The sequence below is a fragment of the Triticum aestivum genome, chromosome 4B (assembly GCF_018294505.1).
Source record: "Triticum aestivum cultivar Chinese Spring chromosome 4B, IWGSC CS RefSeq v2.1, whole genome shotgun sequence".
Taxonomy (NCBI): domain Eukaryota; kingdom Viridiplantae; phylum Streptophyta; class Magnoliopsida; order Poales; family Poaceae; genus Triticum; species Triticum aestivum.
Window position 1 is genome coordinate 71,148,952 of NC_057804.1, and position 4,469 is coordinate 71,153,420.

The following is a 4,469-nucleotide window of genomic DNA, read 5'->3' on the forward strand; positions in this document are numbered from 1 at the left end:
TAGCTTAGGTGTAGGCATGGACATAGGGGGAGTGTTGTTCTCTCAATGAACTCTCTCTCCCCCCATTATGCATAAAACGATCAACTCTTTCACATTAGCCATTTTTGATGGTACTTGTGCTTCAAAGACGAGTTTTGGTCATGGGCCCAAGGATAATTCTTCGTGGTGCCATACCAATTGACTCAAACATAGGTGGCTCCAGCCACCGCCCTCTCTTGAGAGAGGCCAGAGCTCGCTCGGTTTCGTGTGGTTGTTTGTGTTTGAGTGGCTTCTGTTCCGTTGTGTGTGTGTGTGTGTTGCCGTGTAGGTCCTCTCATTCCTTTGGACTTTGCTTTCCGTGTTTTTTTGGAGAGTTAGCCATTGGTCTAGAAGCCGTGTGTTTGCTGAAGCGGTACTACCGCTGGTGGCGAGTGGTACTACCACTCCTAGCGGTACTACCGCCCTCCAGCGCGGTACTACCGCTGTGAGGCGCGGGCAGGGGGTTATATCGGGGGCAGGGGGAGTTTCTTCTCCCCCATACCCATTCGCTCGCCCCCTTCGCCCTGTCTGTCTCTCTCTTCAGCAACTGGCACCGCGGGAGGGCTCCGGCGGATCTCCCTCTCCGAGGCGCTCCTCTCCGTTTCCTTCGGTGGAATCGATCCCCACCTTGTCCTCTTGCCATGGATGCCGGTATTGCCCCCGTTCCCTGTTTCCTTTTCTCTAGATTTCCAATCTAGCTTTTTAGGGGCAATAGCAGTTGCATCTCTAGATTTTTGTCCAGGTCTAGGCTTGAGTAGGATGGAGAATGCTTCTAGACAGTTTGGATTAGTGTTTGGTTGGAGTATTTTTGAATTTGGTAGGACGGTAGTACCGGATCTGACCACGGTAGTAGGAAACTGCTGTTTCCCCACCTCGAGCGGTACTACCGCTCAAGAGTCACGGTACTACCGCCCTTCTACCAGTTTCCGTCATACTCCTACCTCTCAGTGATCCTTTTTGTTCGTGTTTGTGGCTTACGCTCGTTCTTTCTGGCTGTTTGCGTGTTTGTGTGTGTGGTTCCAGGTGATGAGGTTCCTGAGCATCAGGCTCGTCGTGTCAACCCCGGTCATGCCTCATCCAAGCGCTACCGCACCACTGAGCCTACCGGAGGATCTTCTAGTGCTCCACCTCCTCCTCAACTGCAGAATAAGCTTGGAGTCAAGCCAAAGTCTGGCAAAACCGTGCCAGAAATGTCGCCCAAGGAGTTCTGGGCAAGGCACCGCCGCAACCCGTATGAGGACGACCAAGATCCCACTTTGGTCAACCGTCCGTTCTGGAACAGGTTCCAGTCTGCCATCTTCTTTGATGTCCTCAAAGCCAAGAAGAATATCTATGTCAACATGCACTCCATCGACACCGAGCATATGGAGAACGATCCTGACTACTTTGGTGAAGCTCCTCAGATGTGCACTCAACTGAACATTCTCGGGATCATACAATTCAACAAGGACTACGATGCTGATATTGTGGCCCAATTCTATGCCACGGTTCACCTTGGGACTGATGAGGACAGGACACTGACTTGGATGACAAATGGCAAGTTGCTTTCAGTCAAGTGGAAAGCTTTCATGCAGTTGATTGGGGTGGAAGATCTAGGTCTTGAGTCTCCTGTCAGCTTTCGCCCCCACCGTCGCGTCAATGCCACTCACAAGCAAGCTCTGTGGCCCTTCTGCACTTTGAGGATCAACCCTGAGACGAAGAAGGAAACCTATGAGCTGCCTACCTATCTGGATATCCTTCACCGTATCTTCACAGAGACTCTTTTCCCTCGTATCGGGAATCTGGACCAGGTTCACTCCTATCTCGTGGACATGCTTCTCTTCTGCCAGTGTGAGAAGGGACAGAACACCGGAGAGTCCTTGGATATCTCTCATGTTATGTGGTCTGAGCTGCTTTCTGCTATCTCCGAGCGCAAGTGCCCGATTTATGGGCCGTTCATTATGCTGCTCATTGAGAAGGCCTGGGATCGTGTCTATCCCAAGGTGGTGCTGGAGATTGGAGAGTTGGTTTCTCACGATGTCAAGCGTCTGAGGAAGAAGGATAACTGGGGCACTCAGGCCCCTAGGACTGGAGTTCCTTCATCTGCTGCTGCCATGGAGTCTCAGGAGGAGATTGGGGCTGAGGCTGAGGATGAAGATGATGACTACGTGCCTTCTGAGGCAGAGCCCTCTTGGGCCAAGAAGCTCAAGATCAAGGTGAAGAAGCTGTTCTGCATGGAGTCTCACGGTCAGTACATGACTCATGTGGCTGAGAAGAAGGCCCGAGGTCGCCACAAGGAGCTCATGCGTCAGATGGGTGCTATTGTGATTAGTGGTTCTGAGGATCATCTTACCGAGGAGGAGGAGTGGATTCAGCAGCACTGCCCTTGGACTGATTCTGATACTGAGCACTTCCCGGCTGACGATGGTGGCGCAGATGATCCCTCTGAGATCTGATGGGTGTCCCTCGTTTACCATCACCTGGAGCCGTAGCAGCACTCCCTCTCCTTTTTGGTGTCTCGATGCCAAAGGGGGAGAGAGTTTAGGGATTTCTGCTTTGTGTCTTCCGTCTTCTGTGTTTGTGTTTTCGCCTGTTGCTTTATTTGGTTTGTGTCAGTGAGACCTAGTTTTGGTTCTGTCAGTGAGACCTAAGCTCGAGTCATATGGTGTGATACATATGCTACCTTACCTTTCCAGTATCATTATCTATGTCTATCTAGCTTATGAGTTGCTTGCTTATCCTGTTATCTATATGTTGCTCTCATATATCTTGCTTAGGTAGTTGGTCTCTAAAATTTAGGGGGAGCATTGATCCTGGCATATGTGCCGTGTAGTCCAAAGCACTTTTCTAGGTAGCACACATCCAGGGGGAGCCCTTCTACATTTTAGGACGGTTGTGCTTTTGCGCTTATCCTTTATCTATCATTTTGTGGAAATCTCGTATTGTCATCAATCCACCAAAAAGGGGGAGATTGTAAGGGCATATTTATCCCCAAGATGTTTTGGTGATTGATGACAATGCTTGTGCGGACTAATCGTGTGCGTTTAGTTCTTTCAGAGATTCATCCATTGGCACGAGACGATCTCCTCCCCTCGGTGTTGTATTAAAGACGGTGTAGCTCCTTCGTTTCGTTGTTGGTGGACTAGTTTCATAGGAGTCACCGTACTATCAAGAGGGGATCCGCTTTGGTAAGACTTGGGTGGAATCACACGTACACATCCTTATCACACCCGTCGTCTTTCCTTCCGCCTCTTTGGAGCTGCCTTTCTTCCCCTGAGTATGCCTTATCCTGCCCCAGCGGTAGTACCGCGGTCCGCAGCGGTAGTACCGCCGAAGCACCCAGCGGTAGTACCGCTCCCGAGTGGTAACCGCTCTCCGAGCGGTAGTACCGCTTGTGGTACTCAGCCGTAGTACCGCTGTGCGTCTGGGCTACTACCGCCTCGATTCTCGAACGAAGTTTTTCGTGTCGGGTTTTGCGGCACTAAGGGCGGTAGTAGTAGCGGTAGTGCCGCTCCAAGCGGTAGTACCGCGCCTACCCCCACGGTAGTACCGCCCTGGGACCAGGGCTTTGTCAGTGCGGCAGTACCGCTGGGTAGGAGCGGTAGTACCGCCCTAAGCGGTAGTACCGCCCTTCTCTAGTGGTAGTACCGCCCTGGGGTCAGGGCCCTGTCAGCGCGGCAGTACCGCTGGGTTTGTGCGGTAGTACCGCCCTGAGCGATAGTACCGCCCTTCCCTAGCGGTAGTACCGCTCTGTGCGGGGCTGCTCAGGAATAACGGTTGGATTGAGCCCCCCACTATATAAAGGGGTCTTCTTCCTCAAAGTTGACCTACCTCTTTCCCCCAAAGCTCCATTGTTGCTCCAAGCTCCATTTTCGCCCGATCTCTCTCCCTAGCCAATCAAACTTGTTGATTTGCTCGGGATTGGTTGAGAAGGCCCAGATCTACACTTCCACCAAGAGAAATTTGATTCCCCCCACTTATCCCTAGCGGATCTTGTTACTCTTGGGTGTTGAGCACCCTAGACGGTTGAGGTCACCTCGAAGCCATACTCCATTCTGATGAAGCTTCGTGGTGTTGTTGGGAGCCTCCAAGTGTTGTGGAGATAGCCCCAATCTTGTTTGTAAAGGTCCGGTTGCCGCCTTCAAGGGCTCCAATAGTGGAATCATGGCATCTCGCATTGTGTGAGGGCGTGAGGAGATTACGGTGGCCCTAGTGGCTTCTTGGGGAGCATTGTGCCTCCACACCGCTCTAAAGGAGACGTACTTCCCTTTAAAAGGAAGGAACTTCGGTAACACATCCTTGTCTCCACCGGCTCCACTCTTGGTTATCTTGTCCCTTTACTTTTGCAAGCTTACTTGAGTTATATCCATTGCTTGCTTGTGTGCTTATTGTCTTTGCATCATATAGGTTGTCCACGTAGTTGCACATCTAGACAACCTATTTCATTGCAAGGTTTAAATTGTTAAAGAAAA